Source organism: Saccopteryx leptura, chromosome 3 (genome assembly GCF_036850995.1).
Source record: "Saccopteryx leptura isolate mSacLep1 chromosome 3, mSacLep1_pri_phased_curated, whole genome shotgun sequence".
NCBI lineage: Eukaryota > Metazoa > Chordata > Mammalia > Chiroptera > Emballonuridae > Saccopteryx > Saccopteryx leptura.
Window position 1 is genome coordinate 50678227 of NC_089505.1, and position 16296 is coordinate 50694522.

Genomic DNA, 16296 nt, shown 5'->3' on the forward strand with positions numbered 1-16296 from the left:
TTAGAGGTGACTTCAATAAGCACCCCAAACTAGCCTTGGTCTAACATGTGTTGTCTAAACAGTGATTTTTGTTTCAAATAAAGTAGCTGAGAAAATAGCCATATTACAGGTGATCTTTACAAGAGGCACCAAACTTTGTAAAGACTTAAATATAAAATGACTTTTCTCTTTTCAGAGAAATAATATTGGGGGAGAAATCTTGATTAATATTTCAGACATAATAAGTTTTCCCAGGGGACCTGAGGCTAGGTCACAGAAGCTTTGAAGTTCAAGGGGAGAGGTTTAGGGAGAATATCACCATGGTGATGGAGGAGGGAAATGGCTTCATAAACATCATCTTAGGAAACTGTACAGCTAAAGAGAATTTTAAGATGTGTTTGGGTAAATATTGTAGAAACAAGAAAGTCATCTAACAACTATTGATAACCAGAAGCTATAATAGCCTGGACTATAGGGACAGCACAGGAAGTGAGGGGGGGAAAAGTGAATGGAAAAGCATTTCTAGAAGAATGAATACCCTTGGAGGCGTGGTGGACATTGGGACAGTGGTACAATGAAAGGCCAAACATGGCTTTTAGAACTGGAACATTTTAAATATGTAATTTGTGTATCCCTGAGGAATGGTTATATAACCATTCCATAAGCACAAACTTCTAGTTGATGGAGTTCTTGAAGAAGTTTTAACCCACAACAAGACACAGTGCCCACCTTCATTGAAATCAGTTTTTCCTGTGATGTAGTCACAGCCAATAGCTGCAGAAGCCTACACTGATTTCACCTCTGCATCTGCCGGGACCATGGGACTACAGAATTAGCAATGCCTCCCACTTTAATGCCTTCCTGGGCCAAGTTATTGTCCTTACTCTTGCAACCATGATGAGGGAAGTTTTTACTTGGGAGACCCAAGGATTATACTTTAAATTACTCTGATTCTCCCATAAGTAATCATGCATATTGATTGTCATGGTAAACATAGTAGATGTTCCATAAAAATGCAGGTGTTGATTGGCTGCTTCTCCAGTTGATTGGCTGAGATTTCGTACAAAAATCTAAACGCCTTCTGAGCTGCTCTCACGTGTACCCGCCAGTGCTTCTCACACTCTAATGTGCACAAGATTCTTGTTAAAATACAGATTCTGATCCAGCAGGACGGGCATGGGGCCCGAGAGTCTGCATTTGTAACAAGAGCGCATGATCACTCTGTTTGTATAAAAGGCTCTTCCCTATCAAAGTAGCAGTGAACCACTGGGGACTGAGAGTGTGAACACATATTATAGATCACTGAGGTATCTCTGGTGAAGTCAGAGAAGCCAGGAAGCTAAAGGCAACAGATCTGCTGAGCAGGTAGACATACCTATAACCCTCACCTTAGAAGCCCTAATGGCCAGGGTGTGGATACAAAGTCAACAGCGAAATTCTAAGACTCAAGAAACCTGTAGAGCCACTGTCAGTCAGCTGCCTCTCAGAGGAGGCTATGGAGGAAGGGTACCAATTTTGTCAAGAATGAGGACTATTTTATTATGGAGAACTCCCTAATTATGCTGTTAGCCGTGTGTGGCACATTCCAGAACCTACACTGCTCTCATAAGGATTCCACTGTTAATTTTAAGAAGGGAAATAGCAATGCCACTTTCTCAACTCCCACACCATTCACACATTGAATTTGTGTGCCAACTCAAAGCATACCCACTGGAAATGAAAACAGAGTTAAAGCCAACTCTTAAACTGAAGCTTGTCCAGCTATGGAGATATACAGGGAAAGGATTTTGTTTCCTTTCATTGCAAAACAAATTTTTCTCTCTGCTGGTTTTAAGCTCTACATCAGACATATATTTGTTACACCAAAATTGTAAGAACCTCAGTAGCCTAACACAGGTCCTTCCACACTGCAGGCGTTTGGTCCGCGTTTGTTTATCACCTGGGTGGTCTTTTGTACACTTTACGATCTACCTAAGGAAACAGCCCCAACCAGAGCTCCTGGTGAACGCTACGGCTCTCTGGATGCTCCCCAGACAAGTCAGTCAGATACAGCCACTCCACTTAGAAATATGAGCAGGCAGCACAGGTGGAGCCATTAGGTCACAAGAGATTGAGGGGCAATAAGACAGCAACTCTGGCCCCAATTGCTGGCCCACCCCAGACAGCTCGGTCCTGGTAGAGCAGCAAACTCTACCATAAGGGCTTGCAAAGTTTCTTGACTGCAACTCTTAGTAAGAGAAATATTTCATATGACATCTCAACTTTCTCTCTTTCTCTGTCACACACACACTCACACACACACACACACCCCTCAAACAAAAGCTTTATGAAATCATAGTCACCCCCACGATATAGGATGTGCCCTGGTTTGAATGATAGACTGTTCAAATGCATCATTCAGACAAGTCTCTAAACCATACTTTTTTCATGGATTTTTCTTTAAAAAGAAAAATAAATGTCAGCTTTTTTTTTCTGATCTCATAGTATTTTAAAGTACCGTGTTAATAATTCATTTTCTTCCTACCCCCTCTCAGTGCTTTGCTCCTGTTGCTCTGCTCCTTACCCATGAATTTTATTTTCTTTTTTTGAAACTTGGGGATGCAATTAGCACAATGATAAGTAGCATAGAGTCTGGAGCCAGACATACCTCCGTTCACTGTTACGTGACCTTGACCAAGTCGCTTAACCTCTCTGGGTCTTAGTTCCCTCATCTGTAAGAGGATGGTACTAACAAGGCTACCTCACAGAGCTGTTGTGTGGATTGAATGTGCTAATACAGATAAAGCACCTAGACTATCATCAAGCACAGAGTAAGACACCTGCTACCACAACTGCTGTTACCACCTAAATCCTAGGAGGAGGTGACCTCTGGGAATAGCTTCCACGTGGTCTGTTCAACACTATGCCCCGAACCCAGACAGCATCCTTCAGCATCGGGTGACAGTCATGCTACATTTATCTTGCATTTTTCTGACCACTGGCCTTAACACTTTAAATATATAAATTTCTTTCCAACACTTCTAAAATGTATTATTTAACTTAAATGACTTCAGAAGATACTAAGCGTAATTTAGACTTTACTGGATCACAAATAGTCATCATTGAAAACATCAGTTACCACATGAAGCCATATTACAGTGATAATATGGCCCGTGCTAAATTCCACCTGCCATTTATTCTGAAATGTTGCTGTGAGGCTGAGACAGGGGTCCCCAAACTTTTTACACAGGGGGCCAGTTCACTGTCCCTCAGACCGTTGGAGGGCTGCCACATACAGTGCTCCCCTCACTGACCACCAATGAAAGAGGTGCCCCTTCCGGAAGTGCGGGGGGGGGGGGCTGGATAAATGGCCTCAGGGGGCCACATGTGGCCTGCGGGCCGGGCCATAGTTTGGGGATGCCTGCCCCAGAAAATCATGTTTTTTTAATTTTTATTTATTTTTATTTTTTTAAATTTTTTTATTTATTCATTTTGAGAAGAGAGAGAGAGAGACAGAGAAAGAGAGAGAGAGAGAGAGAGAGAGAGAGAGAGAGAGAAGGAGGAGGAGCAGGAAGCTTCAACTCCCATATGTGCCTTAGACCAGGCAAGTGCAGGGTATTGAACCGGCGACCTCAGCATTCCAGGCCGACGCTCTATCCACTGCGCCACTACAGGTCAGGCGAGAATCGTGTTTTTTTAGAAGAATAAACAAAATCATAAGACTAAATAGATCATGTTGAAGACATTCGTGAATAAAGTACGTGCACTATGGTGCATATGTTTAGGAACATTGTTTTGGCTGATCTGGGACACTGGTTTTCAACAGTGTTCCAGATGATTGCTGTTACTCAAAAAGGCCATCTTGATTAGTGAGATGTTGTTATACATTATTTTTATGGTATTTCATGTGTGTTTAGCTTCTTCCCAACCTGATGCTAAGCAGAGAGTGTAAAGACTATTATTTTTTTCCATTAGAGAGGCAGTTTATTTTTTCAATTAATTTTTGAATTAAAATTTTTTTAAATTACAATTTACATGGATATTTTGTATTAGTTTTGGGTGTACAGCATAGTGGTTAGACAATCATAAACTTTACCAAAATATTTCCAGTACCCGCATGACACCATACATAATTATTATAGTATTATTGACTATATTTCCTATGCTGTACTTATTTCTTTTTATTTCATTCATTTATTCACTGACTCTTTCACTTAATAATTACCAAGAACCCAAGGTGCCAGGCATTAAGCCAGGTGATGAAAATAACGAGCATGTACATGGGACTTTGTAGTTGTTAAAGCACTTTTGGGTAAATTATCTTATTTATTTCTCTAAAGAGCTCTTTGAGGTTCCATATTTCCCTATGTATAAGACGCACCTTATTTTGGGGGCCTGAAATTTGAAAAAAAAAAGTATTACATAAAGTTATTGAACTCAAGTTTTATTCATCATAAAATTCATACAACTCCACATCACTGTCAAAACTCCCATCCATTAGCTTGTCCTTATCTGTCTGATGACAAATCACTGTCCTCAAATATTGCCTGGTCCTCAGTTCCATTTATAGCATTTAAAATACCACAACCACTATATAAGATACACCCAGTTTTTAGACCCCAAATTTTTCGAAAAAAGGTGCATCTTATACGTGGGGAGATACAGTAAATCATCTAACTCCCATTTTACAGAGAGTAAATAATAATAATAATAATAATAATAATAATAATACAAAAGAAAGAGTAAAGAAAAAAGAAGGAAATATTTATTAACTGACCAAAAGTCCTAACCATCCCATCCCCATTGGCGTTTATGGAAGGATGACATGCCTGAGAGGCAGGACCTTGCTCCAGCCCCTTGCTCTGCAGCACTGCATGCAGAGTCACTTAAGAAATACTCTGATGTTGGTGAGATTTTAGATCATTTCCGGAGATGGGGGAAAGGATGGTGAAGAATTCCAGGAGCCAGAGGAAAGGAGAAGATGAAAGATGCTGGACTAGATATGGGGGGTGGGAGGACAGGCAGACTTAAAGGAAAGTACTGAGGTTGATTTCAGTCTGGGGGACAGAACAGCCCAACAAAAAGGACGTGGGGCCCAACGAAGGCATTGAGAACAGAGGGTAAAGACTTATGGTCCAGAAACGTTTTCAGGATGTTATAAGCTGGCCTCAAGAAAAAGGAAACACTCTTCTTCCTGCTTTTATCAACAACTTCCAGCCAGCAAAGTGGTTCCAGATTTCTGGCAGCCTTTTAAATTAGCGTCAGTCCCAAATTCAAAGCAGAAACTGCACTAGATTCCTCTGTTTCTCAAAATATCCCTTTTCTGTTGCACCAGGCAGCTCAGGGTACTTCTTATGGATAATCTTGTGAATGCTCAAAGATTGTGGTTTCACAGATGACTCAATGTGCCAAATATTTATTGGAGATCTGGTGCTCTCATGGTAAAGTGTGATGTGATGAGAACCAACAGTAAATTTCACAGATACAGGCTTGGCCGACAGCCAATGCTACATGCTGATTTGCTACAGAATACTGTGATATACCCTTGTATAAGACAGTAAAAGAGGTTATATCAGAATGGAAAGTAGGATCAGATAGGTAGGGTGGGGCCATATCCCAAAAAGGGAGGAGGTTAGGTTAGAAGTTTTAATTAAAATCTGGTGGCATGGTAGATGTCCTAACTGCTGAATGCAGGCAGGAATGAATGATATTAAATGCGGGTATTATCCCAGACCCAGGACACAGTCATCTTCTCTAAATCAGTAGGTCCTAGGTGTAAAATTGTGTCAAAATACAAGTATGATATTCAGACCTTTGTAAAATTATTTTGAGATTATGGATGGACAAAGGTCTAACCTTTTCCTGAAGGCAGTGACTTCAACTCCCTGAATCTGTGATCACTTGGAAACAGAGGAGGAGAGCTGAAAGAGAACAGTGCTTGATAGATAATGGGCGTGCCCCACTAATTCCTGACTAACAGAGAAGTGATGTGTGAAAGAGGAAAGAAGCCACTGTGATCGCCAAATTCGCTTCCCACCCAAGAATGACTCCAGTAGCCTTAGAGAACATGGAGACGTGGGAAGCAGATTCACCAACACCCTTCCTGCTATATCCCTGTTAAACAGGCCACTTTTCTAAAGGACAGTCCATACTGACCACTAAGTCTTAAATGCTGTGATTCCTTGTGCCTTCCTGACCCTAAAATCCTTTCTAGTGTATCTTACTCATCTTGACAGTGTCAAGGACATAGAATGTGTAGAAATCTGTATAGTAAGGTGTAAATGAGATGGTTTCTGAATCTTAAGCAGGAAAGTCTTTCAGATGAAAAAGTGTACTAATTCACGGAGGATGCTTCCACACAACCTTGAGCGGAGGCACTCGGATCTGAATCCTCTGAAATAGAACTGTGGGTATCTCAGAGTTCCACCACTCCTCCTACCGTCTTTCTGAACACAAACCATGGCACATTTATCTGACCCTCAGACCAGTTCTAAGGCAACTGCCACTTGGTATACTAGCCCAACCTTAATAATTTGAATATAATAACAAGAGAAAATCTATTATCAGACAAGTTGTCTGAGTGAGGACCAGTCATCCAAGAGAGCTATGGTGAGTTGAGCCTGCCACACACAGTGGGTAGCATGATTCTTGCCATCATTCCTTCAAATGTTTTCCCTTGAATTTGTCTGAATTTCTCTTAATCTCAGAGCAATTAAGAACAGCAAGGCATTTTCTCAACAGTCCTTCCTTTCCCCCACAATGTGAGACTCAGGCAGTAAGAAGTTGGGAGTTTTTCATGAAGGCTCCCTGCCTTGTGTTTTGTTTGTGACTAAACCATCATTGAACACTGATGTAAGGCTGTGGCTTCTCTGGATCCCACACTTCTTAGATGTATCAGTTGCTTTGCACTTCATTTGGCCAACATAAAGAAAAGAGTTACCAGTAGAGACTTCTAGACAGATACATTGAGTTTAAATCCAAAATCCATTACTCCCATCCAAGTTTATTTATTTATTTATTTATTTTTTTGTATTTTTCTGAAGCTAGAAACGGGGAGAGACAGTCAGACAGACTCCCACATGCGCCCGACCGGGATCCACCCAGCACGCCCACCAGGGGGCGATGCTCTGCCCTTCCAGGGTGTCGCTCTGTTGTGACCAGAGCCACTCTAGCGCCTGGGACAGAGGCCAAGGAGCCATCCCAGCGCCCGGGCCATCTTTGCTCCAATGGAGCCTCGGCTGCGGGAGGGGAAGAGAGAGACAGAGAGGAAGGAGAGGGGGAGGGGTGGAGAAGCAGATGGGCGCTTCTCCTGTGTGCCCTGGCCGGGAATCGAATCTGGGACTTCTGCACGCCAGGCCGATGCTCTACCACTGAGCCAACCGGCCAGGGCTCCCATCTAAGTATTATTGATCTCAATCCCTGAGTAGGTATCCCAAAGGTCATTGATGACCTCACAAGCCACACTTTTTTTTTTTTTTTTTTTAATAATTTTATTTTTTTAATGGGGTGACATCAATAAATCAGGATACATATATTCAAAGATAACAAGTCCAGGTTATCTTGTCGTTCAATTATGTTGCATACCCACCACCCAAAGTCAGATTGTCCTCTGTCACCTTCTATCTTGTTTTCTTTGTGCCCCTCCCCACCCCCTTTCCCTCTCCCATTCCCCCCTCCCCCCCCCCCCCCCGTAACCACCACACTCTTATCAATGTCTCTTAGTTTCACTATTATGTCCCACCTACGTATGGAATAATACAGTTCCTGGTTTTTTCTGATTTACTTATTTCGCTTCGTATCATGTTATCAAGATCCCACCATTTTGCTGTAAATGTTCCGATGTCATCATTTCTTATGGCTGAGTAGTATTCCATAGTGTATATGAAGCCACACTTTCTTAAAATGACTTCTGAGGGCTGGGTGGAATGCCAAATTAAGAAGAAGAGGGAGGATAAGCAAAGGCAAACTGAAGTTCAGATCTCTTGCTTTTGCCTTTTGGAGAAAAGTAATCACCCTATCACTTGAAATTCCCAACCCAGACATGTGATGCTAAAAGCTTCTACTTGGATGGTGGTGGTCCTTTGACGCTTTCACAAAGAACTAAAATATATACCTTGATTTATACCCATGTCCTTGAACTGGGGATATTTATTCTGTGTATCTAATATCTTGCATCTCAGAATGAGACCTGGTGTAACTCCAATTGGAATGTGAGACTCTGTAAGAGTTGTTTTTGAAATACCCCCTCTTCTACACTCAGGAAGGTCATCTCAGCTCACCCCTGCTTAACCAGCTGTGGTGGCGATTTTCCAGCATTATCATCGGTAATCTTCTATCACTTTAGGCTTTAGTAGAGTCAACTGCTTTTGTAAGTGCATGGCTGCAAGTATCCAAGCTTGATAAGATGTGGTTAGGCAATCAAAATTTATAGGTCTTGGTAACACTATGGACCTGGATGGAACAGGGTGCCTGAAAAATCCCTTCCAAAAATATGCATGATAATGTCAAAATATGTAGTTAAATTCAACATATTTTAATATATTGATTTTTATCAATGCTTACTTAATGCTTTCCATGTACAATGCTGGGTACTATGGGAATTAAAAATCCGGACACAGTCTCTGCTGTGTAATCAGGGTATAACATGTCATGTACTCAGATGAAAATAAGTCTTGCTTAAGCTCCATTCTTGAAGGATTGTGGCTTTCTGAATTTTCCTGCTCTGGACACTGGGTACATTTGAATTATTAGGTACAGTCAACTCTATTCAGCAAACATCTAAAGTGACACCCGGGGGGGGGGGTTCTTTAATCAAGGACTTTAATCAAGAGTATACCCAAAGTATTTGCTGGGAGAAGATTGGACCAATACATCAGAATGAGAACTACATGCATGTTGCCATGGAGCTCACTTAGAAATCTTTAAACACACAAGTTCAGGTGACAGTATGCTTTGGAATGTGAGATGCAATTCTGCCTCTTTATCACTTGGGAATCAGTAAATCCAGTTTGCTGCCAACTTGTTTGAGTGTTGATGTGCTCAGGTTTCTCTCCTAGTGTTGTTCTGTCTTGGCTGCCCCACCTCTGTCAGTTGGCACCTATTTTGGCCTCTTGCCAGGCTTCTTGCCTCCTGCACACCCTGTACCATGCTGATGCCAAGTAGGTCTACCCCTGTCATTTAAGGACTGGCTTCTCTCACACCCTCTCTCTGCTATGAGAGCTGTCCTGGGTGTGTCCTTTGGACCCACCCATTCTCCCTGCCACCGTGCCTTTAGTAAAATGGTAGAAAGGAAAAGTGTGTCGGAAAGAGTGATTTCCAGTGTTTGGGAGCATGTTAGACATGGATCCCGACTTGAGCAGAAATAAGACTCCTGAGGCTGCCGGCGTAACTGTTAGCTGTGCCTTGTTTCCTAGCTTGACCTTTGACACCAACCATCATACAGACTGGGTAAGGGTGAAGGGATGCGAGGCTCTACCCAGTAAAGCACATTTGAAAGAGCACAGAAAAGCAACATCTAACAACAGCCATGTTTCCATATCAGGTTGCATTCCGAGGGACCAGGACTCAGTTAATTTTTATTTTACCTCACTGCACCCCTTTTCAATTCTCATCATTGCTCAGTAATTGGAAAAATGATCTAAATGTTGTGCTTATGTATCCACAGTATTGTTTCTTTTATGATATGAAAATAAATTCAGGATTTTTTACGAATTGGCAAGGTGTTCACCAACAATAAAAGCTGGTTCTTGGCCCTTGCTGGTTGGCTCAGTGGTAGAGTGTCAGCCCAGTATGTGGAGATCCCAGGTTTAATTCCCGGTAACGGCACACAAGAGAAGCAACCATCTGCTTCTCCACTCCTCCTCTTCTCTTTACCCCTTCTCTCTATATATCTTTTCTCCTCCCACGGCTATGGCTCAAATGGTTTGAGCAAGTTGGCCCTGGGTTCTGAGGATGGCTCCATGGCCTTGCCTCACGTGCTGAAATAGCTTAGTTGCCAAGCAACAGAACAGTGACCTCAGATGGACAGAGCATCCCCAGTAGGGGGCTTGCCAGGTGACTCCCAGATGGGGTGCATGTGGGAGTCTGTCTCTTTGCCTCCCTGCCTCTCAATTAAAAAAAAAGTTGGTTCTTTACCACCACCTTCCTTGCATGTTTTTAAAATTTATTATTATTATTATTATTATGATGATGATGATGTATTTTTCCAAAGTTAGAAGTGGGGAGGCAGTCAGACTCCCGCATGCACCCAACTGGAATCCACCTAGCATGCCCACCAGGGGGCAATGCTCGGTCCATCTGGGGCATTGCTCCATTGTGGATGGAGCCATTCTAGTGCCTGAGGCAGAGACCATGGAGCCATCCTCAGTGCCTGAGCCAACTTTGCTCCAGTGGAGCTTTGACTGTGTGTGTGTGGGGGGGGAGACAGAGAGGAAGGAGAGGGGGAAGGGTGGAGAAGCAGATGGGTGCTTCTCCTGTGTGCCTTGACCAGGAATTGAACCCAGGACTTCCACATGCCAGGTCAACGCTCTACCACTGAGCCAACCAGACAGGGCCCCTTGCATGTTTTTTGATCTTGGACCTTCATGACCTGCTGGACTTCCCCTCCAGAGCTTCTATCTGAATTGCTCCTCTACTACAAGACTGAACACTGAGAGTGCAAATCTTATGTCTGACATGGTCATAGGTTATTCCTGTTCTCAGACACACTGCCAAGCACAATAAGAGGGCTCAATAACTATTTATTGATTAATTAATGCAAAAATAGCTACAGGCCAGTACCAGGGTATGGGGAGTCATGCCCACTCATCCTCATCTTTTACTCCATGATGTCTCAATGTAGTATCCCAAAATCTCAGACAAAATGCCATCAAAATGGTCAGAAATGCAGTAGAATAGTAAAAACCACAGAAAATCTATAATAAAACATAAAATATTCACTACAGTTCTATACTTCTATGTTTGTTTGTTTGTTTTCATGAAAATGAGGGCAAATAATACAAAGCACCATGTGATGGTAATAACTGCAACTACAATAGCCAAGTATTTAGTATCTACCCCTACCCTGCACCACCACCAATATTGTTACTGTCCTCTGCTCCTGCATAGGATATAGCATGTGGTGGTGTCAACAGCACAGAACTGGGTTCAAGTCCTGGCTCTGCCACTTGCTAACTGGTTGGTGATTGCTATTAGGTCATTAGCGAACCTTAAATGTATGGGGGTTGCATAGGTTCTTTGGGACAGAGGGTCATTATTCAGCCTACCACAGATATCAAAGAGAAGATGTTGCATAAACAATTCCCTATGAGTCTGGGTTTCAAGGAAGAGGTACAAGCTGGAAGTATAGTACGAGCCTTATCAACATAGGGGTGGTATTTACTGTCATAATACTAGACCACTCAAGGAGTGCATGCAGAAAAAGATGCCCAAAACATGGGATCCTCCAGCATTCAGAGGTCCGGAATATTGGGAGAAATCAACAAAGGAACCAAGGAGAAATAGCTGGAGAAATCAGAGGAGAACTGGGAGACTTCTGAGACATAAGCAAAGAACATTTCTGAAACAGCAGAGGGCTGTCGGCTATGCACTGAATAGTGAGATGTTAGAACATTGGGGTCAGCAACATGGAGCTAACTCCATCTCAACAGGAGCAGCGTGAATGCAGAGGCAAGGACAAAAATCTGATGGGAGAAGTCTCAGGAAAGAATGGGAAGAAGGACCTGGCGACAACGCTCAATGACAACTTTGACCTGGGAGGCACTACTGAAAGAATCCTTTAGCTGCCCTGACTTCCAGAACAACAGAAAGAATGCCCATTGGAAATGATCTAACTGAAATTCTAGGATCCAGTAAAGATAAGATGAATGCCAAAGACTTTACTTGACTGGTTCATCCAAAGTCTATCTTGTGAGTCCTTCTTACTACAACTAAGGCTCACTTTGTTCTGAAAATTTCTCACAGAAGGCTTGTCCCTAAAGTTCAAACCCTTGATCAGGGTTGTCAGGTGACTCACACCCTTCCCCAAGCCCTGAGCACAAGCAGAGGTGCCTTGACCCTTCAGGATATGCTGCTATGTGACCTTCTCCCAAGCACAAAAGTCTTTAAATAACAAGGTTTCTAACTTGATGGGAGCAATACACCGTTATGCACACACTCCAGAGATAGAGAGCTAATTAACCTTGAACTAGGCAAGTTTCCAAGTCTCTCAAAGAAATGTATTTATGCTTCGCATAACTGAGGGCAATGACTGTAGCCTCTGATTTTAATTCTAGGTTTGAGAAAGTATGATACATTACTTTAATGCTAATGAAAAGAGACATAAGTAAATTAGCACCGGCATGCAAGGAGTTAGTTCAAGAAAGTTATAAAGTTCTCTCATGAGTTTCTAGAAGATACCAGGATTGTATACTTAGGACACAGACCAGGCTTCAAAAAGACTGAAGGAGTAATACTCACTGCCATTAATTGAGTGTTTACTGCGTGACAAGCACTGCACAGATGTTTTGTGGTGGCTTCTGTTAGACTCATTTCACAGTTGGGAAAAACAAGGCCCAGTGAAGTCACACAACTTCAAGCCATTCTCTCGGGAATCACAGGTGAATGTAGAAATACGACAGCTAGAGCCTCTGTGGGTGTGAGATGCCTGCAGTTCATCAGGAAAGATGGCGCCAGGGCCTTGGGAAGATGTCTGGTGCCCAGAACCAACCTACTTCATGGCCCTGCATCTGAAAATACGTTGGCAATAGCCAATATCCTTTAAAATTCTCCATTGAAAGAGAAAATTAAATGCTTCTTTGTGTATGAATCAAGACAGAGCCACAAATGGCAGAGAAATTATGGCATAGGGGGTTGTTCCTTAGATAAAAGATACCTTGTAAATACAGAGACACTCTTATCTGGACATTCCCAGAGAAGTCCACTGAGTTTATGGAAGGAGGTTGGAGTTTGGTTATCAGTTCAGGTTGATCACGGTGGAACACATGTATGTTAAAGAGAGGGAAAAAGATAACTTCAATTTCCCTACAGCCCACATGCCCAGGAGGATTTTTTTTTAATTATGGCAACTATTTTAGCAAGGTGAAATGAAACACAATGCCAGTAGTAAATACTCCCAGTAATAAAGGGTACATGTGAAGCTTAGATTTGGCATATGAAGGCAATAGTTGTTGCTTTCCAGAACATTAATGGACTACTACAACCAGATCTAGGCAGAGCTGTAAAATAAATATTATCCTCCACAAGCCAAAATAAAATAAAATAAATAATAAAATAAAATAATTTTAAAAATTTATCCTCAATAGTTCCTTTGACTGACACCTTCTGCATTCAGAATCTGGGTGCCTGCTACCCTCAGGTACTCCCAGTGGCCCTGGCCTGCCTGTCACTTCTTGTTCTTATCAGAATTTGTATCCCAGACTCAATTTTATTTAGCTTCCCTTCAAGGTGCCAACCAAACTAATTATATCTAGGCTAATAAGTATATTTACTTATTGTTTTAATGAATAATCATTTTATCAGTTTATTATTTACTTACTAAGGCTGGTATTTCCAGGGAGGAGACACACGCTTGGGTGCCATTCAAGCCACTGCCAACGCCTCTTTCTTTATCCAGCTTCAGATCCATCTCTGAAATGGGCCAAACTTTTCCCAGGCCACGTACTATCTCCTGAGAGTCTGAGAGGTGTGTGTTAAACATGATGTTCATGAAGGGGGGTCCAATTAGAACCTTATTAGTTTAAAATGATCTACATAGAACTAATAATTATTGAATAGGAATCAGTTATTCAAATCCAAATGAGGTACTAATAAGACAAAAATCTCTCTCCAAAACAGTTGCTTTTCCTACCCAAACCTTCTCCCAAAAAAAACAAAACAAAAAACTCATACACACAGCCCAGGATGGTAATTAAGTGTGCATGCTTCAGTACCACACAGGACCAGGTTAGTAACCTGATTCTGTTACTTGTTAACTGAGTGATGTTTGGCCACAAGTTGCCTCATCTCTAAGAACAAGGTAATGATTGTGTATACCCATAGGGTTTTGTGTAGATTTGATGCAATAACTCATTTAAAACCTCAATACTTTGCTCCTAGTAAACATGCAAAGGATGTTAATCACAAGTTTATCACTCTCTGAATAGTAATAGCTATGCATAATGTACAGTTTGCCCAGTGCCAAGTACTCAGTGCTTTACATAGGTTAACACATTTAATTTTTTAGAAGTTAATTTTTAAATTGAGTACAGTTGAGATACAATATTAAATTAGTTTCAGGTGTATAATTAACTACCATATTTTTTGCTCCATAAGACACACTCCTCTCCCCCCCCCAAAAAAAAGTGGAGGGGAAAATGCCCGTGCATCTTATGAAGAGAAAAATATGGTATTTTATATATTAAATATTTTAACACACCATTTGGTTCAGAATATTTTTTTTCTTATTTTCCTCCTTAAAACCCTAGGTGTGTCTTATGATCAGGTGCATCTTATGGAGCAAAAAATACAGTAATTTACTTTTCACAACACAATGTGAGTACTACTGTCCCCATTTTAAAGAAGAGTAAATGAAGGCACAGAGAGACTCAGTGATCTGCCAAAGTAACACAGTAAGTGGCTGTTGGGCAAACAAGTTTGTAACAAGTGTTTTTAGGTTTGCTCACTTGTATTGGGGCAGCGCCCTGTGTGTATAGTCCAGGGGTCCCCAAACTATGGCCACAGGCCACATGCGGCCCCCTGAGGCCTTTTATCCGGCCCCCGCCGCACTTCCAGAAGGGGCACCTCTTTCATTGGTGGTCAGTGAGAAGAGCACGGCATCCTGTGCTCCTGGAGTACTGTATGTGGCGGGGCCGCAAAGCGCCGCGTCGCTCACGTATGGTACTACTTTCGGTGTCGCAGGTCGCACGCGTCATGGCTCCGGAAGCACGTCATATCACTTGTTACGGCTAGCAGTGACAAATATGGAACCGGACATTGACCATCTCATTAGTCAAAAGCAGGCCTATAGTTCCCATTGAAATACTGGTCAATTTGTTGATTTAAATTTACTTGTTCTTTATTTTAAATACTGTATTTGTTCCCGTTTTGTTTTTTTACTTTAAAATAAGATATGTGCAGTGTGCATAGGGATTTGTTCATAGTTTTTTTTTTTATAGTCCGGCCCTCCAACGGTCTGAGGGACAGTGAACTGGCCCCCTGTGTAAAAAGTTTGGGGACCCCTGGTATAGTCTCTGGAAGGCTGTGGGGGCTTGCCCTCAGGACAGCAGGTTGTAGGTTATGGATTGCCTGCCTCCATGGGGAGAGGCGGTTGTTTGCTATTTGACAGAGAAGGGGTATTTCCATTTCCACCAGGCCTGTTTGGCTGGAGAGTGCTGAGGCTGGTGGGGGCCTGTGAGTCTGGTGAGTCGGGAGGGGGTCGGGGCTTGGGAGCCCTGATTGGGAGGGAAGCGATCTTCCCTGCCTGTTTGCTCCTCCATCATTATGAGACTTTAATAAACGGATTGGCCCACCATTTTCTGGCTCCACAGTTTCTTTACTGTCTGCCTGAATCCAGTGGGAACGTGCACGGCCACGGACCCCAGCCCTCCAGTGGCAGAGTGACAACATAAACCCTAGTAGTCTGTCTTCAGGGTCTGCACTCTACACCACAGCCACCAAGCCTTGTCGCATCTGACAGGGGCTCTGAAAGGCACCAAGTCGGACGGACCTCATCACATATCAAAGAAAAGTTGTGTTTGTTGAGCAAAGAAAAGGTTTATGTGAACTCTGTCCCCAAAAGGTAGAAAGATAGTAAGCAAGTGACGTGCCCAGAGAGGACTTCCATGAGGAGCACAAGAGCTCCACACCCAGCTGGAAGGGAATGACTCCGAAACCTGCAAGTCAGGGTCCACATTTCTACAATGTGAAATTTAAGGGGAGGATATTCCCCATCAGGAATGAGCATAAGTCACCATGAAGTTAGGAACTAAAGAGATACTCTATAAAAAGTGCTAATAAAAGAAGAGAGGGACAGGAATACAAAGAACACAGAAGGGAGAAGTAAGGGAGTCATATTCCCCGAATCACAATTCACAAGCAGCGCGGGCCCTGGCAGAGTTTATAGGGCCAGCTTGTCTAATAACATACACAACACACAATACTCGAAGGATTTGTTTGATGTGGAAATGCTTTCTTGAGTGAGATTCACAAAGGGAATTATTGTAGCTTGACATTCCTTCAACTTTATTAGGCCGCAGTGACCTGTGTGAATTGCCGTGCACGCCACAGGTCAGTGGCATTTACCGTATATATAGCATGTGTCTATTCATGTTTGAGTCTGGCTTGGCTGCTGCCGAGCCTTGT